Source organism: Leopardus geoffroyi, chromosome D2, assembly GCF_018350155.1.
Source record: "Leopardus geoffroyi isolate Oge1 chromosome D2, O.geoffroyi_Oge1_pat1.0, whole genome shotgun sequence".
NCBI lineage: Eukaryota > Metazoa > Chordata > Mammalia > Carnivora > Felidae > Leopardus > Leopardus geoffroyi.
Window position 1 is genome coordinate 23,529,852 of NC_059334.1, and position 25,280 is coordinate 23,555,131.

Here is a 25,280-nt window from a genome sequence, read left to right on the forward strand (position 1 = left end):
GGTACTAAAGCCCAAGGTCCAGGAACTGTCCAGCTGGGATGCCCCTGAGACTCTCTGACTCCACTGCTGATGCTCTGAAGCCCTCCACTCCATCCTATAATAAGGAACTGGACCTTGGGGCACAGTAGAAAGAGCTGTTTCTGAACTCCACTTTGTCATGTGATAAAGAACTCAGCGGTATTTGCTGATTTCTTCAAGGATTCTGTAAAGTCCTCTCTAGATGAACTTTTTTTGTCCTTCAAGATACCTCCAATAGGGACCAAGACAAGAATTAGTCCCTAAAATATCCTTTGCAGCAAGGAACAAGTTCATCCTTCCATGTTCTCTGAACAGAGTCTCTGTGAAACTGAGACCTGGATCTTGTGGAGTTTCCCCAGGTGCTAATTTGAGGTGGGGAATCACATCTGGAGATGCACACGTTGCTGCTGACCCGCTGCTAGTTAACGGAAATAATCATGGTGTGATACATACCAGACCATGTTGAAGGCTGACTGAAAGCAAGCTGCCAACCCACAAACCACAAACCCAGCAAAGCACCAAAATGAAGCCTTCCCTAGCCTCTGTGGGAAGGCATAGGAAAGGGGGCCTGGGGATAAAATTTAACCAGTTTTTAAAATCTAGGTACAATGAAGGGCTTCTATCAAATTAGGGCCAGTAGATCATTTCCATCTGGGTCAAGCACCATGGCCTTCGCCAGTGCTTAAGTGGTTTTTACACTTTTATATTTTCAAACAGTGGGACCCTTTATCCCATTTATATGAAATGTCCAGAACAGAGAAATCCAGAGACAGAAAGAAGACTAATGGTTACCGGAAGGCTGGGGGAGGGGGCCTGGGGAGTGACTGCTCATGGGGACCGGGTGATGAGAAGGTTCTAAAATGGACTGAAGTGATGGTCGCACTTTGGTGGGCGGACAGTTCGGTGTGTGAATTATATCTCCATAAAGCTGTTATAATTTTTTTTTAATTCCAGGAAACGAAAAATGAAGTCTTATGTAGATCTGCACTTCAGTAAAGAGTTTTTCAGATTGTAGCCAGCAGGAATCCACCTGATCACATGCTCTGTTCACAGTGCTGCTGAGGCCCCTCCAGAGCCTCCTGTGGATTTGTAAACTAGCCTCCAGTACACTGGGGGACTCTACATTCACAATAATTTTGACTATATTTTATAAACAAAGAGAAATTTCAGTTTAACCAAATTAGTATATTGTCCTACTGACCACAGAATTTAAATTGGTGAATTCCAAATTAATGAAGTTTGGCTAAATCTTTGTATTTCAGAATTTAAAAATAAAATTGTCTATAATGGAACTTTTAAAACAAACATAGAATAAGTAGACTACATAATGAACTTCCATGTATTAATCACCAAGGTTCACCAATTAGCAACATTTTGCCAATTTAATCTATCTTTTTTTTTTTTAATTTTTTTTTCAGCGTTTATTTATTTTTGGGACAGAGAGAGACAGAGCATGAACGGGGGAGGGGCAGAGAGAGAGGGAGACACAGAATCGGAAACAGGCTCCAGGCTCTGAGCCATCAGCCCAGAGCCTGACGCGGGGCTCGAACTCACGGACCGCGAGATCGTGACCTGGCTGAAGTCGGACGCTTAACCGATTGCGCCACCCAGGCGCCCCATAATTTAATCTATCTTAAATCCTTTTTCTCCCTGTAAAGAAAATCTCAGATTTTATATCATTTCACCCATAAATACTTCAGTATGCATCTCTAAAGAACAGGACTTTAGAACAAACAAACAAAATCACATGCTATAATGACACTTAATAAAATCAATACTAACTCTTTAATATAGTCATAGAATTTTAACTTTGAAATTATAGCCCAGTGTTTTTCCAAATGTATTTTGAAAAATAACACCAAAGTGTTAATATCCATTAGATTATTACAAAGGATGTTTCCAGACAAAGGGTTTCCTGGTCAAAGTATTTGTGGGAACTTCTGGTTTAAATAAAGTTAAATTGTCCATCTACAAGACGTCATAAAAATTTTAATATACTAATTTTCATGGGACTCTCAAAGAGGGAAATAGAATATGCCGAAGTTTTAAAATTTATTTGATTATTGAATTGACCCATTTTTTTCATGGAGTGCAAGACAGGATAAGTATTCCACAAAACACATAAGAGTGGAAAGCTGATCTCAGTCCCAGGACTCAAGGGTTTTTGTGTTTGTATTATCCAGAGAGTTAAGGAAGCAACCTTGCTCTTGGCTGCAATGAATAAAGATGTTGAATGGACATTAGTTTCATCATACCAAACAATGAAGATGCTGCTCAGGAGAGGTCTACAATCTAATCATGGAGAACGACAAAAGCTGTTATAACAACTCAAAATTACATGACATGGTGCTACATTGAATACTGTGAACACAAATTCAACAGGATTCCAGAGAAGAGCAGATCCATTGGCCCTGGAGTGCTCCTCTGTCCAGCAGGCACATGATGAAGATGAAGCCCTCCTTGGACTAGGCCTGGAAAGATGAGTAACAGAAAGGAAGATTCTGGAATATGACTGAATAACATGAATAAGAATACAGAAGTCTGAAAAATTATGGTGTGCTCAGTCATAAGGAGGCAGCCAGCCAGGCTATGGAGTGGTGGGAAATGAGCTCTGATAATGAGAGTAGAGTATGAGACTGTTGAAGAACTTGATAGTCGATGTGGAATATGATCCAGGTGGCATGGTGATAAACTGGTTAGGAGCAGATATTATATCTTTTATGACATCCTTTCACGTAGAATATCTTAAAAACACAGATGTTTGTATATGGAACCCATTGAGTGGAGTGAACCATGACTTCATAACACATCAGCATAAACTCATTGATTGATGTAAGTAGCCTGTCAGTTACTACAGACAAGACCCCAAGGGAGTGGGCTACAGGATGGATATATTTTGATGGACGTGAGGAAGGAAAGGAAAGATAGAAATGTGGTATGTTTGGGGACAGAGGTAACCAAACATAGAGTTGTGTAGTGAAGATAAATGGTAAAGAATTAGAGGAGGGTCTCACTTGGGAAAACAGGCAGAGCCTAAGGGCCCTGGGCCTCTGGGACAGCAGGGGGAGAAGGAAAAAAAGATTATCAAAGGGTAGTAAAAATTCCTCATTGAATAGAAAATGGTGTCCTATTTTCAAGAGGGTTTGGGGTTTGAGAATTAGCACTGACATTAGTGCTTGTCCCCTACACCAGTGCTCCTCACAGGATGGTTCCTGAGCCAGTACAAGTCATTGCATTGTTTCTGGTCAGCAACGAGATAAGTATTAAAACTGAGAGTAAGCCAGATGGCATGGCTGGACATCCAAACAAGTGGTTATTTTCTAGTAATTAATTTTTATTGTATTTTACAAAAGTATTAGTTTAAAAAGTGTTGGGAAAAAATAGTGCTTCACCACAGATGGTTTGAGAAGCACAATCGAGATTATTCTTGAAAATGCTCTGAGGAATATGTCTTCTCTCACAGCCAGTTTTTCGTTCTGCATTGAAACAAGTGGCTGTTTGTTGGAGAGCCAGATGGCTTGCATTTATAGGCCATCTTATTAGAAAATTATGCATCTAATCCCTACAAGCTAAACCCAGCACAGGGAGATGCTCACACTTGGAGAAGCGCAAAAGAGCTAGGAGGAACTGAGTCCTCTTTACAGGAGGTTTATTCTCATCGAGTATAATAACAGGAGGAATCACTGGCCCTGTTCAGATTATTTTCTGTCACTCCTTTTTTTCTCCCATTTTCCTTCCTTCCATTCTTGTACTGGCCACATGGACCTCATATTTTAAAACTAGACAATGTGACTCTCATATAGGTGACCACTCTGTTCATATGTATAATTTTATTCTCCTCTAATATTTTATTCTCTGACATGTTGCCCCTAACTGAAAAGTGAGGCAGGCAGGAATTGTATAATTATCCCATTTTACGGGTAAAGAAACTAAGGAGGCAGAGAGGATTTGTGACCTACCTCATTCTCATGACTAGAACTCAGTTTTCTGAGTTCTACATGCCAAATGATCTTGACTTTCGGCTGTGGCAGGAGGTAACTGAGCAGAGTCAGAGAGCTTCCACGTGTTTAAAATAATTTTAATGAAGCAGCATGTGCAAAGGCCGTCATGGAAACTGGTAGAATGTAAGTGCTTAAAAAGTGTTAGTTTCCTTTCCTTAAAAAAATAAAATGCCAGAAGGTAACCTGGAATAAAGGAAAGAGGCTGTGCCTTTGATCAAGACATAGCCCATGCTCTTTAAAATAAAAACTTGCAGAGTTGGCATTGTATGAATCATTTAGGTCAACCTTTCCCAAAGTGTTTTCCAACACATGTTAATTAGGTCCCAGTCTCTGCCACTTACTTTTTGACCCCCTTTGACTGTTTAAACTCTCTGAGCCCCTAGAGTTTTTTTTGTATCTAATAAAAAGTATTGATACAATTCACTTTTCAGAGAGTCTGACTTTTAAAGATAATATGTCTACCATACAATGGACACTTGATAATTAGTACTGTTATGTTATGTTGGTACAATTTTTCACTGACTTAATCCAGCATACAATAGTCAAATCAAACAATAGATATTGAGTACCACTTTGAATGAGCTTTTTGTGGAATAGATCTGCTACTCTTAACTACCGATTCTTTAATTCAAAAGTCAGGCAATTAAATCCAAGTGCCAACAATATGCAGTCACGTGTACAAATACAAAATGCCTATACATATTTGCTTTAAAAAATGTTATCCTTCCCAAATTTCTCTTGTATGGCACAATATTCGAGGCCTGCAGGGATGATTTATTATAGTCTGGCAGCACCAGTTCTTCGACACTAAATACGCTGCAAGAAGATTAAGAGGGAGATGGAACCATTTGACAGTATAATTATACACACCACTTTTAATGCTATTGTGTATGTATCAAAGATATTGTATCAAAATTTAAGGAGATAAATATTTTAAATTTAGAAAACGAGAATACTTTCTGTTGGTGGAGAAGAAAAAAAGTAATTTAATAATATGCCATTCAAACTTGCTTTAAATAATTGTGTTACTTCAGATCTCTAAGATCAACAGTCCACACCACAGAACAAGGCATGGGCTATAATTTAATAAACACATGTCCCGCAAGAGTGATGAAGAATATGGCCAAAGGCTGAAATTGGATGCATACATGATCTGGGGGTGTAACTTCATTTGTAAAATGAATCACAGTCTAAACTTGGACTCGGTTGACTTATTGAAATCATACTTTTGCACGAAATGTTGTTTTTCCTATAGGGGCACTTTTCCCAGCTTATTTTTAGTTACGAGTTCTTTTGAACAAAGCACTCCAGTGTTCACTAGGGGCCAGCTAAGGACAAGTTTTAGGACCTTTTTCTCCATATTTGACTCTCTCTTTGACCCACCTCCACAGCTTCTTTAACCTCCCCGACTCTAACTCACTCACTCCTTTGAAATTAACAACAGAAAACAAATTGTGGAAATTTTTGAAATTTATGCCCATGGATTCTGTAATCACTCTTTTACCCCGAGCAAGAGGCACAGTAGTGTGGCAGAAAAAACAAACAAACAAACACAGGAGCAGCTAATAGGAAAGTATGGTTCTGTGTCAGCCATTAATGATCTGAGGACCTTGGTTGGGCAAGTCTGTTTTTTGGTCTTGGCCTCAGCTCTTTTCCATTCACACAGAGTAGAGCAAACCAGAGCATCTTAAACCAAGGAAATCAATTATAACATTCTGTGAGGTAAATTTTCTGCCTTCACTCAGTCAATGAAAGCCACAGAGTAGTTCTTTCTCCATTCCCACTACTTATCAACTATATGGTCATAGACAAACTCATTAATCTTTTACAGCATTGGTTTCCGTTTTTATAGAACAAGCAAAAGAATAGTATTTTTCTGAAAAGAGTTGCTGTAATGATTAGATGAGATTATCAAAAGTGAACTTAGCAACGTGGCTGCCACAAGGTAGGTATTCAAGAAATGTTATTATTAGTCTTTCAAGACACAAAGTTTTGATGCATTTTGATAAGAAGACAGTAGATGTTAGGAGTTACTCAGAAGACGTTGTTTCTAGCAATCTTATTTCTCATGTCAGCTTTCCTGTTTGGGTCCCATCCAGCCTTTTTATATTCAAGGGAAGCCAGAAACAGAACAGTCTATCTCATCAAAGGGCCATCATATATTGGTGGCACTCCACTTTCTGGGGACACACTTCATGGCTGTCTCTTGCTGGGAACCATTTAAGCTTCCTTTCTTTTGTGTTATCTTTTTCAACCTTAGAATCAAAGGATAAGTGTCTCAAGACATCATCTTAGATTAAATTCTGGAGTCACATTAAAATAAACTGATGGGTATTCTAGCACAGTGGTTTCACATAGAGGCTTTGGGTTTGACTTCTTTCTCTGCTGACATCTGCTGTGTGTAACCTGGGCAAGCCACTTTAGCTCTCCCTTCCTTATTCTCTGCCTCTCTTGAATACAAATAGGAGAACATACCTCATAAGGTTGATAGGGAAAATAAGTGAGTTACTACTTGGGACAATGGCAGCACATATTAAGCAAATATTTATTTTGTAGCTAGTATTTCTAAATTTTAAATTTCCTAGAGAGAGAGAAGGTATGAGAGAATGAGCTCCAGATGTATGAACCATTTATTCAAGATTGTGCAGCTGGTAGACTGGAGTGAAAAGACTGAGATTAAAGAAGAATGGTGTTTAGATATATTGGGTGTGAAAAGAACATACCATAGTTCTATATAAAATGGAATTGAAGAAACATTGATCATATGAAGAACTTTTTACTGTTTCCCAAAGTGCCTACTACATGTCAGTCATGCTCATAAATTACCTCATTTGGTCCTGATAGTTGGCATCCCTGAACTATCACCAGCCCCATTTTGCTGATGAGTAAATTGAGGCCCAGAGAGGTTAGTGGTTTGCCCAAATTCACACAGTAAGTGGTGGAGCTGGGATTTGAATGTGTATTTGACTGACTTCAGAATACATTTTATTTATTCATGATGTCATGTTGCCTTGCAGTTGGGAAGAGGGTAGGGGGCAAGAACAAATCTGAGGAGTAGGAAAGATACATCTGAGAAATTAATTAATTAGTTAATTTATGTAGTGTATCAAAAGTTTACCTATGTCATTTTGCACTCTCAGATATTTTTAAGAGCCTTGGATGTACAGATATCATCTCTAAAGATAGTTTACCATAAAAGAAGTTTTTAAAGTTGGAAGTTGGATAATATTTTTCCTTACTTGACAGTAATTTAAAGACTGTCTTTTCCAGATGGAGAGAGGTTAAAAGAACATTGGCTGCTAGAAACTGACGTGTTGTACATAATTTTTAAAGATATAGTTGTTCTTAGGTGAATATTAATTCAAAGCATAACAAAATTTTGCAAGGTGGTATGCCAAAATTACTCATAGATGCTCTAGAAACAGTTAAAGAGCTCCAGATTAGTCATTTTTCTCCAAAGCACTGTCTTATTTATCTTCTTTTTAAAGCTGAAATTTTAACAAACCCAACTATTGTTGAAATGCAGAGATTTTCTCTCTTGCTGGAGTGATTATTCTTGAAAGAAAATGAGTCTTTTAAGAGTGAGGCTATAAAAATGGTGAAAGAAGGAAAAAAACCATCAGAAAAACTTATTGAAAAACCTAAAAAGATCAGAGAGTCACTTTCTGGTCTGGCTATAGCAATGTTTTTATTATGAGTTTGACATCTGACCTTACTGTCCTCCTTAACCAAAGATGTTCAACTTTTTATTGTATTAATTTCAAATTTATATGTGCATAAAGAAGTAACCTACTTTCTCAGGAACATGCTCCATTATATATTATAAATAACACACTGATCCGTTATTTTCAAGCATATTTTTCTTCTCTCACTTTAGTTCATTTTGAGTATCAAACCAAAAGATGATCCCTTGAAACAACACAGAACTTTTTATTTTTCTTTTAATAAAACCACTCTTCTTTTTTATCACACTTTCATTAAACATTTTATGAATGTACTAAAAAATATTGAAGCCAACATTAAAATGCTCTACTCTCATAGCAGAATTATGCTCCCTTCATTGTTCTCACTCTGAGAGTCATGGAATGTTCCAGCCAGGCTGTGAAATGTGGCCTTTGTGGGCCCCTGAAGGTCTAAGTGTGGACTCCAGCGAGAAAAATACCAAATACGAATGTGAAAATAAAATAAAAGCCAACTGCAGTATTATAGTGGCTTCTTCTATGTAATCATCTTTAAGCTTTATTCATTTATTTAATTAATCTGGCTAATATGTATTAAGGGCTTACTGGAAGCCAGTCACTGTTACAGATGTGAAGAACACTGAACAAATAAGTTACAAATCCCTGTCCACAAAGCTTAGATTGTAGAAGGATAAATAAGCAAAATGTACAATTTATTTGAAGGTAATAGTTGATATGGAGAAGAATATGCAGAGAAATGGATCAGAGAGTGCTGGGTGCTGTTGGCATTGCTCTTGCAAATAGAACCACATAGAACTGGCTAGAACCTCCTGTACAGTGATTGATAGAAATAGTGATGGTGGATACCATCATCCACTGATCTCAGGTAGAAAGCTGTCAGCAGTTCACCATTAAAATCAGTATTTGCAGTAGGTTTTTTTTAGAGATTCTCTTAACAGATTAAGATAATTGGTTTCTCTTCCCAATGTACTAAGATCATCATAAATATGTATTGATCTTTTTATCAGTCACTCTGCTTTTGTTGAGTTAATCATGTAATTTTTCTCTCTTATTCTGTGAACATAGTGAATTATATTGATTAAGTGGTCAATGTTGAACCAACCTTATATTCGTAGAACACTTCCAACTTAGTTTTGATTTAATGGCTAATAATTTTAAGACATATATAAATTCTTGAGGGAAAATGATTTTCTTTTCTTGTAATGTCTTTGTCAGGTTTTTATCAAAGTTATGACAACCTCATAAAATGAGTTTCTAAGTTTACATTTCCTATTTTCTTCGAAGGGTTTTTGTAAGATTTGTATTATTTCTGCTTTAAATGGTTGGAAAAATTCAACAGGGAAAGCTGAGAGCAGTGTTCTTTTGCAAGTTTTGTAATTATAGGACCAAATTCTTTGGGAGATATAGGACTATTCAGATTCTTTCTCTTGGTCAGATTTGGTGATTTGTGTTTTTTAAAAAAAAATGTGTGTATTTTATCTGAAGTTTCAAATTTATTGGAATAATGTTGTTTATATCTTCTTAACTTTTCTAGGTCTATAGGATTTGAAGTTATGAGCCTTCTATTGCTTCTATATTAGTAACTTGTGACTTCTCTATACTATTGATACTCAATTTATTTAGGGAATAATTCTAAAAATTTACTTTTGTCTTTCTACATTATGTTTTATGTTTGTACTCTAGTGTGTTGTTTCTTCCGTATGTTATTTCCTTTTTAAAACTCATTTGGCTTTAGGGGAGCCTGGGTGGCTCAGTTTGTTAGGTGTCCGACTTCGGCTCAGGTCATGATCTCATGGTTAGTGGGTTCGAGCCCCGTGTCGGGGTCTGTTCTGACAGCTCAGAGCCTGGACCCTGCTTCAAATTGTGTCTCTTTCCCTCTCTGCCCCTCCCCTGCTAGTGCTCTGTCTCTTTCTTTTTCAAAAATAAACATTTTAAAAAATTTAAAAAAACTTATTTGGCTTTAATTTTCTCTTCTTTTTTAAATTCTGAGATGAGTAATTAACGACTTGGCTTTCAGCTTTTTTCTTTCTGAATATTTGTTCTTAAGACTATTATTTTTCCTTTATACAGCTATAGCTGCATCATACAAGTTTTGACATATTATAGTTTCATACCATTTGGTTCAAAATGGTTTTTATTTCATTGTGATTTATTGTTTGATCCATGTGTTTTTACAAGTAAATTGTTTATTTCTCATATTTGTGGATTTTTCAACTGCCTTTTGGATATTAATTTTAATCTTTCTTCTACTCTTTCCAGGGAATGTATTCTGTGTGACACCAATCTTTTGAAGTTTGTTAAGATTTGCTTTATGGCCCAGTGTCTTGTTAATTTTGGTAAATGTTTTGTATTGTTTTGAAAAAATGTAGTCTTTGAATACAGAGTTCTTTATAGATCAAGTATATCGATCATGTGGTTCATATCTATTATATTCTTTTTTTTAAAGTTTTATTTATTTTGAGAGAGAGCATGCGAGCTTGAGAGGGAGAGAGAAAGAAAGATGGGGAGAGAAAGAATCCCAAGCAGGTTCTGTGCTGTCAGTGTGGAGACCAATGTGGGACTCAAACTCACGGATTGCGAGATCATGACCTGAGCCGAAATCTAGAGTCGGATGCCTACCCAACTGAGCCACCCAGGCACCCCTCTGTTATATTCCTATTGTGGTTTTTTGTTTGTTTGTTTGTTTTAATCTACTTACTGTATTAATTACAGAAAAAGTTGTGTTAAAAGTTTTCATCTATAGTTGTTGATTTTTCTCTCATTTTATTTCTGTCAACTTTCTGTCTATATATTTTGGAAATATTTTATTATGCACATATACTTTGTTTTCATTCAACTTCTTTTTAATAGACCATTTTATAATTATGAAAAAAAACTGTTTTATCTCTAGCAATACCTTCAGACTTCCTGTTTTTTCCAAAAGTAATAAAGCTATTACTAAACTATTGATTTATTTTGCACTGTGTATTCTTCCAATTATTTTATTTTCCTTATATTTAAATTATGTCCCTTTAAGAAGCCTGTGGTTGTTTCTCTTTAATACTCTTTGGTGATTTAAAGTGTTTGGTATTTACAGTGTTCAGTATATTTACATTTTGTGCCATTTTTATGTTTGGATTTAAATCTGTTCTCTAATTTTTCATCTATTTGTCCCTCCCTTTTCTTTCCTTTATTGGATTCTTTTAAAGCAGCAATTATTACAGTTTATTATTTTTCTTTCAGTGGCTACTCTCAGACATCACCATAAATATCTTTGACGTATTAAATTCCAATTTAAATGATTTCTGTCATTACCCAAGTAATGTAAAGGTCTTGGAACACTTATAATACCTTGTTTCCTTCTGCCTTTTGTGCTTTTGGTGTAATATATTTTAATCTACAAGATATCATTGGTATTCTTGTGTATAGTCAATAGTCACTTAGATTTTCCCTGTACATTTATCTTTTTCTTTGTTCTCCATTTCTTCCAGCATTTCACTGCTTCCATCTGGGATCATTTCACTTTGGACAAAGAACGGCTTTCCGGTATTTCCTTCAGTGTGGGTGATGCAATCTCTATATTGGTTGGAGAGCTTCTCTTTTTTTTCTCTTTTGAAGGATTCTCATAAAATAAACCAATCTAAGTTGGCATTTTTCCATTGTTTCTTTTCCCTTGCAATTTGAAAATATCATCCCATTATCTTCTGGCTTCATATAGTTCTGTTGAGATTTTACTCTGATTCCTTTTTTTCTTGGAAAGTTCCTGAAGTGCCTCAGTATGGCTGTTTCTTCATTAGTAGCATTTGTAATGCTTCTTCAACCTGTGACTTGTTGTATTTTCATCTGTTTGAAAGGTTCTCAGCCATTATCTCTTTGAGTATTAATTTTGCCTTATTCTCTTTTTTCTCCTAGGATTCCAATTATACATGTACTACACCTTTCACCACATCGTATGTATCTACTACACTTTAAATTTGTGTTTTTACTATTTCTCTATCTTTGATTCAGCTAGAATATTTTATTCTGACACAAATTTTAGTTTAGTAACATTTTCTTGAGTTTTATCTAATATGCTCTTAAATCTATCTCTTAAGATGTAATTTCAATTATATTTTTCAATTTTATAGTTCCTATTTGATTCATTTTTATAGTTTTATAGTTTTTATAGTTTCCATTTCCCTTTCCATTTCTTTTCTTCTTGCCTTTTTATTTTGAATTACGGTAATCACATATATTTTAATATCTAGCCTGATAAATAATATTTGGATCTTGTATAAGTCTATTTCTGTTTTATGCTTTTTATCTTGGATTCTCATCTCTTCAATACTGGCTAATTTAAAAGAAAATTTTTAATTTTTATTCAATTTTTGAGAGACAGAAAGAGACAGCACAAGGAGTGGCAGAGAGAAAGAGGGAGACACAGAATCCGAAGCAGGCTCCAGGCTCAAAGCTGTCAGCACAGAGCCTGATGCAGAGCTCAAACCTAGGAACCATGAGATCATGACCTAAGTTGAAGTCAGGGGCTCAACCGACTGAGCTACCCAAGCACCCCCAATACTGGCTATTTTTTTTATTGAATCCTGAACACAGTGTATGAAAATTTATACACTGTTATCTTCCTCCACTTTTTACTACCGGAAGGCAGTTAGTGTTGGACAGATTGCCCTAACTGAATCTTAGATCAATTCAGTTGGAGGTGGACTTTATTCTATGTGAGGGATGATAAATTTCTAGAGTATAGCAATTTGTAGTCCCAGCTGAAAGTGTAGGTTGTTTGCTAAGGCCTTTTCTTCTTGGTAGACCCTGAACTCCATTTTTTTTCACCCCGAGTCATATTAAGACTCCTACGATAGCTTCTTAGCTGCTGCTTGAAAACTTAGAAATGCCACAAGGGGAAAAGGCATGAATGTTCAGTTTATCTAGGAACCTCACTTTACTCTGGAATCTTGTCTCTTGAAGTCTTTGCTAATTAGGTAAGCTTTCTGATACCTTAAAACAAATGGCTTAAGACAGTCTCTGTATTTTATAATTGTGCTTGGCAGGAGTATTGGTCTGCACTAAGCTTACCTACCATTACTGGTAGAGATCTCTGACCATGGCACTTTGGTTTTCTCTGATATGTCAACAATATTTTTATATTTCCTTCTGTTTTCTTCCTTTAATCATCTTTGACTTTGTCTTATTTCAAATCTATTTTGTTGAGACTATGTCTTAAGGTATGTGTTTTTGTTCCTTTAGTCTTACTATTCTAGTGAATTCATTCACACAAATAAGTCTCAGATCTATTTCTGTAAGGAATTTTTGTCTTTGATCACTCTACATATTTACTTACTTTTATCTCAAAAACAGTCTATTGATTAAGAGTAGGGACATTGGAATCATATGAACTGGAGTCAAATCTTGATTTCATGAATTATTAGCTGTGATTCTCTGGTCAAGCTATTCAACCTCCTTAAATCTCAGTTTCTCCATAAAAATATGGTAATTATATAAATATCATTATTATGAGGATTGAATAAGGCCATGTAGATAAAAATGTTTGATGTATATAAAAATGCTTGGCATAAGCCTGACAGAAGGTAAGCACTTAAAAATGTTAGCTATTATTATTCTAAATACCCGCTGAAAGGAGGTACAAGGGTAGGTATTAGGAATTCAAAAATACAGTATCTGTCTTTAGTATAACACCTTCCATTCCTACTGGAGATATTTCCATTAACATGTCTCAATAATTCTTAAGTTAAATATGTCAAAACTGAAATCTGTGCTTTCTTGACACAGAATCAATCATTCCTGATATTACCAGTGACACCTCCATATATTCAGTTCTCCGAAATACCAAACAGAATAATTTTACACTTCACCCAACCCTCTGTTGTGTCTGTCATCATCTCCAGCCAATTATTTTTCTCTAATGTTTCTACTTCTTCTTTTTCTTTCTTCCTCCTACACTCTTATTCTAGGACTGAGCCTCTCTCACTCAATGCATAGGTAAACTTACCTAGGTATTTATTCTTAATCATCCTGGTTTTTGTCCATTCATCTGTTATATCCTGCACCCAAGTATGAAAATTATCTTGTAACACAATTCCATCACCTATACCCCTGCTTAGCTTTACAAAATTTCTCTCTGAAATCAATGATATCAGAACCCAACTCTTTAGTGTGGCATGTAAAATACTTTAAAGGCCAGTGGTTCATTTCATCCCATCTCACCAAGATTAGTTCTCATTAATGGAAAGTCTGAAGATGGTAATAAAAAACTAATCTGAGCATACATAGCTCCTAAATCTTGGTCTCTAATCACTGTTCTTCAGTGGAAGAAATGATATCTTCTTGAAGAAGTATTTGATTACAGATCTAGGGCAAGAAATATGCTAGATGAACCTGGAATAGCGTGTTATGCCAGAGAGCAAGAAAATGACAGGATCCAACCTGAGGGAGCTCCCAGTGGCCAAACGTGGAATAATACAAGCAACAAAATTAATAATAATAATATTGGATTCAACCCATGGAATAAATCAATATCCACAATCCATATATATATATAATATATATAATGATATATATATATATCATTAAAGGAGAATAGAGGGCTTTTCCTCACAATAGAATTCCAATCAACAAATGTAGAAGAAAAGAGAGAGATAGAGAACCATCACTAGGCAAACACTATACTAATAATGTTCAGACAAGATCCACTAATGGATACTAAAATTATGGGGGCAATTATTTAAGCAAAAATAGGATTTGCATAGTTTCAAGGAATCTTTCCCGCCCCAAATACTTATCAACTACAAAGGAAAAGATAGTAATTTTATAGCGGGTAAACCTAGCAGACACCAGTAATAAGATATGCTGATATTGTGAACCCCAAGATATGATACCCTGAGGACAGAAACATCGTTGTTGTGATAGTTGGGCTATGCTAGTCAAAACTTTATAACCTCATTCCAGTTATGGGAAAATACTGAACAAATGCAAATCTGGAGATAATCTACAAAATAAGAGATCAGTAGTTTTCAAAAGTCAAAGTCAAAACCATGAAAGACCAGGACAGACTGGAGAACTGTGATGTACAACAGGACACTAAGGAGAAATGGCAGCTCAGTGGAAATGAGATACAGCTTGTGCAGTGCTAAGCACGGAGGTTTGCACACAGTAGTAATTCAACAGGAGTTAGGACTTTTAGTGCACACGTAATTTCCTTAAAGCTTGTCTCTGATGAATCTGTAAATCCTCTTTTACCCTGTGTTCCCTAAGTATATACCAATTTAACTCATACCATTTAAATTTGTATTTGATATTTAATAAACTTCTCTTAACTTTAAATAATGTTCTCAATTAAATTATAAAATCATTTGATGCAGAGTCTTCTACTTCTTTTATCATGCCCCAGCTGCCTCGTTCAGTATTCTGCACACAACACAAGATGAATGTTCACTGGCTGATGATTATTAGTTGGCAACACTGTATTCTTTCAGCTTCCTAATGAACTGAAGCTTTCAAACACTGATAATATTTAATAAACTGAAAATACTGCAACTTTGCATGTTGACAAAAATATTCAAATATTGCACTAATTTCTACATCCTGAATTCAATTTTCCATGGTGCTGCAGTCATTATGGAAAAATGTCTAAGAAGTAAGTATATACAACATCATAAGACCACGCTATCATAGCACAGTTTGCAACGCTGGTGACACAAAAATTCTTCATCAGAATTCATTGTCACATCGTCAATCTTATCAACTTTAATTTTGTTCTGTTCACTTATGAGTGAATAGTCTTGATAACAAACCAAAAAAACGCATACGTGATTTTTTTTTAATCAGGTACTGATGAAAACACTTGTGCAGTGCTAAGCACAGAGGTGTCAATTTCACTCCTTAGTTTGTGGGAGGAAGGTCTTCCAGCTAGAGATGAAAGTTGTGTGATTGAATTTAACATTTATTACTCTTAGAACTTCAGGGAATTCGGAAGATGGCTCAGCTGGTTGAGATCCAGAGTGCTCGTCCAAAATGGTGGCATTTTGCTTTAGGCTGTATGGATTTCTTTCCATCTTCATTCCATGACTCTCACTAGCTAGCTTTGTAAAACCTTAGGTGTGTGTACTTTTTGTTTTTTTTTTTTAATCTTTGCCTCAGTTCTTCATCTCCAAATTGAAAATAATAAGTGTAACTACATAATAAGGTTGTGATCATTACAGAAAATACTGTATGTAAAATACAGAGCATCATGTGCTTCCTAATTCCACAACAAATATTAGGTTTTTGTACCGTAGATGGGTCTCTCTCTCTCCTTTAGGCCCTAGGATCTTAGTGGGTGAGAGGAATCCTACAGAGTTTTAAAATCAGTTCTGGCTATTTTCCTAGAGAATGAAACTGAAGCCCAGCAACCTGCTTAAAGTATCAAAGCTATTATTAATTGGAAATGGTTAGCTCAGGGGATGGTAAATTAAATCTTCATAAAAATGCATCCATTGGAGCTAACAGGCAAGCATCAGCCCTTACTAAAGGGAACTCCCCCACCCCCAAAAAACAATCCTTACTTTAAAATGCACTGAAACTTTATTCCTTCCCTTTCATTGGTTTCATGACTGTGTCTGAATGGTAAAGTGTTTAAAGAGCAGCACTGGGTGTTCATTGAATTATTACTGGTAATATACATTTCAGGCCAGACAGATTACAAGATGTGGAAATAATTCAAATGCCCATTGACAGAAGAATGGATAAATAAAGTGTGGTGTATTTATGCAATGGAATACAATGTAAGCATAAAAAAATTGAAATACAGCTACATAAAACCAAATGGATTGGTTGTAGCAATGATTTTAGATAAAAACAGTAAGTCCCAGGATATTATATACAGCATTTTTAAAGTTAAAAATGCCTAAAATGAGAATATAATTTTTAGACACGATGAAATGATATAAATGGAAAGCAAGCTTATGATGGACACATAATCTAGGATATGGTTATTTTCAGGGGGGACAGAAAAGGCTTGAGATAATACCAATGAAGTATATGTAAGCAACTGCCAGTGTTCTAGTTTCCATGAGGGGGAAGGTTTTTTTTTTTTTTTTTTGTAGTTTAATATAATACTTAAACAAAGAAAAGAAGGCCTTGTGCAAATCAGTAAGACTGTGTCACGAACAAAAATATTTTAAGCATAATAGTCCGTGTGTGTATCTAAGTATGTGTACATAGGTGTACGTGTGTGTGTGTGTGTGTGTGTGTGTGTGTGTGTGTGTAAAGAGAGAGAGAGAGAGAGAGGTATATATATATATATATATATATATAGAGAGAGAGAGAGAGAGAGAGAGAGAAATGCTTATATTATGCTCTGAGTCTCCTCATATTGGGAAGTTAAGATGAACATATCACATGTTGCTTTGTCCTCACAAGACTCTCAAAAACTTCCTTATTCACAGCAGACAATACCCAGTAAAAACAACTATGTTTAAGGCAAGTTTTGCTTCTATTTATGGCAAAGAAGGAAGTGTAGTGAATGAGATCCATGCATGTGCACGATGCCTCCTCCCACTGGCATTTAGGAACTCAGCAGAAATCTGGGTTCTTTGCCCCTTGGCTGTATATTGATGTTAAATTATCTTAGAGCTTGTCAAACAGCATGTCTACCCTGGAGGGGCCAATACATTCATATTACCCACACTCCCATTTTGTAGATAAGCACACTGAGGTAGAATATTCTGCTTGAGCTCATAAACTCCCTTGTAACTATTTAAGGTGAGAGAATCAGAGAGATTCATCAGATCTTGAAGCAACCATATCTGCTCTCCTGTTCCTAAGTTACTTCTTCATTTCTTCCTCTTATTTATGTCTTCTCTCTTTGTCTCCAAAATGGTAGACAAATGGGTAAGACATGGCTTGAGTTGGTGAAGAATGTCTAGAAAGAAAAGAGGAAAGTAGGATGAAAACAATGACAGCACCAAGAACCAGCATGTCTTGACTTCCTACTGTGTGCCAGTCACAGTCCTGCTTTGTGTGCTTGGCACATATTATGTCATTTTAATTCTCAGGACAAGGATGAAAGAACGAATACAAGTAATCACCTCATTGGAGGTACCAGTGGGGTACCAACAGGATGTGCCTCATCCTGTTTCCTTCTTTGTTTACCACACTGTACACATGGCAGGTAGCAAAGCTTAAAATCCATGAAGAAGCCATCTGGGAGGTGGGGGTGAAAAAGGTTCCCCATATGTAATAGTAGCAAAAGTTGTTGGCTACAAGATACTTCTGTTGATTTAATTTCTAGGTGTGAATATTTACTTGGTCTGATTTTTGGCAGGCCTCTGAGGCCCTCAGGTTCCCATTTGGTGCTCTGCTATGCTTCTCAGCCTCTTTTAAGATGGTAGAGAATTTGTCAGTCAAACATTTCACCAATCCATATGCCTCAGCACGAGCAGGTTTGAAGGATTATGATTCTTCTTGTGATGTAGCACCTTCAAAGCTCCATTATTTGTGCCAGGGACTCAAACATTAGGAATAAATAGAAGGGGTCTTTATGGAACTTAATTGGTATTGCCTTCTAAAGCATATTATTTTCAATAACAAATGACCATAGGACTATCCATGCTGCATATACAGCGAGGCTATCGCAAGTGGAGTTTATTAGAAAGCTTATGTCATTATTCTAACCTCATTTCATATGACATAGTGTATTTGGATCTTTATTCCTTTTGTACTGCCAACCCTTGCCTAGAAGCACACCAAGGCACATAAGAGAGGAAACCTGTAGGCCTGAGGGCTTTTGGCCTGATCCTGCAGAGTACGCAGGGCCACAGTGACATGGAGGTGTGAAAGAAGATCTGAGGACCCCAGAGCAAGTCACACGACATCATCCTATGCCCAACCCACAGTCCCACTGCACACTTTTACAAATAAAGTCAGATTCAAGTGCATGCAAGGCTCAGAGAGATCAAAAGGTCAAAAAACAGAGAGTGTGTAAGAAGAGACGGGGCTGAAATGTTTGATGGGAGGTGGTTTAATGAGTCCCACCAACCAGCTATATGGCTTTGGGCAAGTTAATTTCCCTGAGCCTGCACTTCCTCAGTAGGGATGACACGGTACCTTCTTCTGAGGATATTTTAAGGATTATATGAAATTTTGTGTGTAAATTACTTAGCACAGTGTATGGTATATATCGTGCAAGCAATAATGATTACATGTAATTATTATTATAAAAAAGAAGAATGGCATATTCCTTTCAAGAATTTTGTGAGGTATAAACGAGAATGTGTATTATGGGCCTGGCATAGTGCCCGGCATACTGTAAGGCCTAAAGATAGTTAGTTTTTCTTCCTTAGTATTTGTTATTAAAATAATATGAGGATTCTTAAAGAATGGGGCCTGAGGCTCTGATTTACCATTTTTAGGGCTTTATTATTTGTAAAACCATCTTTGATTTACAGAGTATTTTCTAACCTTTAAGTCACTGTGGCCTCACAAGAAGCTCGTTGCTTCCTTTTCTGAAAATAAGCTTCGTCATTCTCCAGTTTTGCATAAGAGGAAATTATAGCTCATATAGTTTGATATGTACACGTTATGCAGTAGGAAAGGAAGGATCTGAACTCAGGTGTGTAGGACCCCTAAGCCAGCATTCTTTCCATATTACGTCTCTAAAGATTATAGCTCATATTGAGCTAACTAGGTTGAATTACAAATTTCTGCCCAGCCATTACCTGAAATAATTCATCTAAACTGTCTTCATGGTTCTATTGATGCAACTGGGTCCATTAACTGGGCAGCTCAGAGCAGTGCCAGAGTTGAAAAGCAACTAGGAACCAACAAGCCAGGAAAGTGAATGCCATGTAAAGATTTTTTGGGGGTGGGGGTGGGGGGAGATTGCTGTTTGTTTAAAGCTGAAGAACTTTCTGGAGATGCAGCAGCAGCAAATCTATCAGTTCCTTGCAGTGTCATCAATCACAAGAAGCACAGGGAAAAAAGCAAGCTGGACCCAGTGCCCATCCTTGTAAATTATTTTTCAGGAAATCCTGCAGGCTTGGTTTTTTACCAGGAAACAATTACAGTTTAATATAGAGGACCACAGAATTCACATGGAACCGATTTCTATTTCTTTTTGTTCTGCTTACACAAAGGAAATGCAATTTTTCAAAAACTGCAGAGAAATACACAAGTGCGGACTAATATAGTGGCGCCTGTCGCTTACAACTGAGGGATTGTGTCATTTCTCATTGCCAGTCCTGACAGCACCTCAAATAAAGAGGTGTCTTAGCAAATTATGTTCTTGATATCACTTACTGAAATGTGATGGCTCCATTTTAAATAATAAAGTGACAATGTAAAGACCCGAAGCTAGATGTGAAGAAAGTTTACCATAGCTTAACTGATGGTTCATTATAATACTCATGCCATTATCTTAATCTCATATTTTTATCATGTGTCTCTAAATGTACCAAATTAAAAAGCCAGAGGTAATTTTGTATTTTATCTGAATCCAGAAGAAGAGATTGTTAAATTGTCATCCCTTTGATATTAAATAGCTTGAACCAGCACAATGACCTTTGAATATGCAAATAGAGTAGCTTTTTGAAAAAAAAATGCAGTTTGCTAATTATTAAAATGATAAATGAGGAAAAAATGAAAGAAAACTGGAATTTACTTTGAAGCAAACCTCGTTGAAGGTTTATGTGATAAGGATAAAGAAAATGTTTTATATTTATGTGCACGTTCAGAAGAATGATTGTCTAGAGCTGTTCAAATCTGTGACTTTGCAGCTGTAATCAAAACCAGCAGGAGAGTTTCTGACTTATATCCCTGGCAGAGAACTCATGGAATACATAATACATACCCAGAAGAGTTAAGAGAATTTCAATAGTTTCTTAGGTAACAATTTTCATTCTCTGCTCTTAAGATGTTTGAAAAATGAAAGGCTGTAACCCCAAATCAAACAATAATTAAACATCCGACTCCGTTTTTAAATTAGCTTTTTAACACCAACGTGCACATGAATCTAATGCTCCCAGAAATGAGGGAAGAATACAACTTCTAAGAATGATGACGTCAGTGGGCATGTTTCCCCTAGCAACTGACCGCTTTAACCTTGAGCTGCAGCATCTCTGATGTATGATTGGCAGGATTACCCCCAGCAGAGAGAGTGTCCCAAGTGTGTTGGGCTTGGACAAGCACCCTTGGGGACTTGGTTGTGGCAGCCCATTTGTTTTCACTTCTTGGAAGATTTTAGGTCTCCAGGTCAATGGTGATTCACCATGTCATAATTGTGGAGCCCAACTCCATTTCAGTCTGAGAGTTGTGTGCACATAATTCTCCAGAAGGGAGTTCTCTATAGAAGTTCACTGCAAATGGAGAAGGAAGCACATTTCTGGACATCCCATCCCTGATTACCTGGACTCAGTGATTGATGTCGAATGACCTCTACGGCTTTAGCTTCAGCTTATCACACTGATGCAAAATGTGGGCTCTGGAGCCACTTAGTAGCGGTGTGCTCTTGAAGAGGTTCCTTCTCTGTGTCTCAGTTTTCTTGTCTATAATAAAGTTTCCATGCTACTATCTCAAAGTATTGTGTAGCAAGACTCAAGTTAGATGTTAATACTCTATCATGGAATCTTCTGGGCCATTGAGAAGGCGATTCCTGACTCTTGAGTCCATCTCAGAAAAACGGAGGTGAATGAATGCAACCTAACTATCTCAAGAGAAACAATGAAATGTCGTGAGAAAATGATTAACAATCCATAATGCTCATCCAGTGCTAGTAAATTCCAGGCATCCTGCAAATGCAGCCATGCCTGGTGTTTGTTATATTGTTTTCAATCCCATTTTACAGATGCAGAGAATTGGTCAGTGGTAGAACTACAGAGGTTGAACCGTTTGTTACCCAATCTTATGCTTTTAATTACTCAGCTAGAGTGCCTTCCTAGGCGGTGAGGATTATAAGTGAGTTGGGACCTAAACCTACTTATGCCATTAGTTATTTTTGTAGCTTTGTGACTTTGGATAAATTATTTAATTTTTTTTGGAACTTTATTTTCTCTTTTGGTAGAACTGCATGATCTCTACGGCTTTTTTTCAGTTCTGACACCCTATGATTCTAGGAGAGAATATACTTGGGAGGGGGTAAGGGAAGAGGGAGAGAAGGAAGGGAAAGAAAAAAGAGAGACAGAGAGCATGAGATGAGACTTTGGTGTGTAACTATAATTGAACACAGCGATATCTTTGTAGCTTATAATGAAGTCAAAAGACTTTCAGATATTTCTGTACATTCATTCTTGTACAATACGTCTATATATCATCACTGTCATTTTGTAAATGAGGAAATTGCAATATAGAAAGTTTGTAGCTTGCCAAGGTCACATAGCTAAGTCATGGAATATAGCAATTTTACTGCCAATATGAAACAGCATTCTCTGGATTGGGCTGAAAAGTCAATATATAAAACACTTCTGAAAACTTCTATTGCTTAATAATGCAAATAGTGATGTACTTCATGTTATGCAGTCAAAGAGTTATTTGAAAGATACAAATCAAATGTCTTTAAATCAAATCCTACTTGTCACTGGCAACTCTTTAATTTCAGTTTGATCTTCAAAGGGTGGTATCTCCTTTAGATTTCTCTCCTGCTTTATTTCTGTACTTTGTCTCCAACCTTCATCCAGTTATTCAAAGCACAATCGAAGTTCATATTTAAATGGACCCTGCAGTGAATCCACTAAAACTTCTCTGACTATATATTCATAATGAAATTCATTCATTCTGCTATAGCTCTATATGTCAAAGTTTCTATATTTATCAGTTGGGGACAATGGTCTTCTCCTTGTCAAGGTTTTGAAATTTTAATGAGGTATCTGTGACAAATCTTGGACAAGAGTAAGCACATAGGAATCATCATCTCATTTGTAAAAATGAATTTTTGCTAATTAAAGTTTCTTAAAGAAGACAATTTTGTAAACTCATGAATATTCTCTTAATATCATACAGACTGGATTTTGAAAACTGGGTTTGAAGATTCCAGAGCTTTTGACAGCAAACAAATTCCACCCTGTAGGAAAATGTAGAGCTATCCTTAAAAAGGGATGATACAATCAAATCTGTTAGCAGCAATACAGTGATAAAGATTCTGGTTTCTATTTTTATCAGAAACCTGGCTCTATTAATATTTATGCACCTTCAATGTGAATGTGTATATGTAAAGTTCCTCTTTTAAAAATCTCAACCGTAAACGAGAATCTGAGAACTTGTCCCTTTCTTGTTCTTTCTTTCTCACGTTAAATTCTCCTATTCTAGGGGAATTAGCCTTTAAGGAGTTTCATGATGGCAGACAAATTTGTTTCTCAAATGGAGCATTGTCTCCTGCAGTTGTGCTGGAGGGCTGGAGGGGGGCAGATTGCCCATTTGCTTCACAGATTCCTGTAAAATTCAGCTACTCCCAGTCATACATCTCTCTGATTACTGCGTAGCTATATACATTTTGACAAAGAGAAAAACAGTCTAGGATTGCTAATATCAAGAAGCTTTGAGAGTTTTGTTTTGACTGCAGCATGTGGATATATTTATAAAGGTTGAACTCCTTTACATGATTCATGCTCAGATCATTATTTCACTTGCTAAATCATTAAGCATGTCTTTAGAGGAGAGTATTCTTATTTAAAAAAAGAAAAATTCATATGTATACATATATATATATATACATATATATATATATATAGAGAGAGAGAGAGAGAGAGAGAGAGACAGACAGACACAGACACAGACACAGAGAGAAGAATATGTATATATTTCCTATACATGCATATATATTTTTTCCTATACACACACGTGTGCACACACATCTATCATGAGCATCTACAATGTTTAGCGAAAGATTTTTCTCCAAAATGACTCTGTTAAAACAATCACATCTCACAAATCTCAGACAGCCGCCGTGTGCTGGGTTTCTAACCTCTGGAGAGTACAGCATTGTGGTTTACTCGTGATAACCAGAGATGGTGGAAAAGTTAACTGCTTGGCAGTGGATCACATTTCTGTAATAATCCAATACACATTGTACATTGATTCATTTCAGATTTGGCACAAATTAAGCAGCAAATATAGATGTTTCTTTAGTCTTCTGACACTAGATTTGACCATGAACTTCATTCAGATGGCACTTTTTCCTTCTTTGCACCTAATTTCAGTGGAGACTCAGGAGCCCATTTGCAAAATTTTCAACCTCAAAATATACAGGTTTGGAGTTTTGACTGAAATCCAGGTCTTTTGGCATTTAAGTTCATTTGCCTTTGGCAAAAAAAAAAATCTTGTTTTCAAAAAGAAACAAGTCATAAGAGAACTTTATTAAAAAGGGCTCAACCAGCTGTTTAAAGGGCTATTTTGATGATGTCAGTGCAAGTGAATAAAAAACACATGGATTTAAATTCCCTTAAATTATACAAGCCTTTAAAAATTAAAGGAACTATGTCAGGCAAATGTGTTTTAGGTTTATTAACTTGGGAATCATTCTTCCATGGTTTCTAAGCAGCCTCGTATTGGAGGAACACTATGATTATTTGTTAAACCTAAAGACAAGTGAGAACACAGAACACAGTTCAGTAAGAACCAAGAGGCTTATGTTCATGAACCCAGATGGGAGTGGGTCCCTAACAGATAGTGAGAAATCACCATGTCCCTCCTCCCCCAAGTAATACAGCAGTAACAGAGGGAGAACATGTGGAACACTTTCAATTTGCAACTAACAGTTCTCTGTGATGTTTTATTTTCTGCTTAAATGTTTAATTTCCTATTGTGTAGACAGAGCCCTGGCAATTGAAGAGCTGTTGGATTGATACCAATTGTTGAAAGAGATCTGCCAACCTAAAAGTTTCTTCATGTCTTCTGAAAATCATGGGCACATTCTTCTAAAACTGAAGCCTTTTTTAGTTTCCATAAGTTGGGTAGGAAGACAGACAATAAACACCTTTACTTTTCAATTCTTAAGGCAACATAACACCTCTTTACAAAAAAAAATGATATGGCAAAGTTTTGAAAAATGAATACACTCATACATAGACTCTCCAGTAAAAGCATTTGGAAAACACATATGATATCCCCAGTCATTTCTTGTTCTTAATTTGGTGAAAAATAAAAGTTTATGTCTTTACCTGCTAGTTTCTTTGTCTACCCTAGAGTAAGCTATTTCCATCATGACACTGTGGTATGATGTTGGGACTTTGAGCCCTGCAACAACAGACAGAAATAATCAAATCACATCTGCCCCAGCGACATCCTGATGCACTTTTTGGATGACTATAAAGTACTAGATTCCACGTCCTTTGTTTTGGGAGATAGAGAAGTCCAATCTTCTGGGCACAATGGTACGACTAACTCAGAGTCTCTGTAGAAGGCCGGATGATGGTGGGGAATAGAGCTATTATTACTGGTGTTGTTCATAAAACTGATTTCTTAAGCTCATTGGTGTAGGTAAGTACCTAACACAGTAGCATATGGTAGATGCTTAAATAATAGTTATTATTTGCACATATTTCATTTATAATTTGCAGCTATCCTATGTGATAAATATTTTTAGTGCCATGTCGCAGATGAGAAA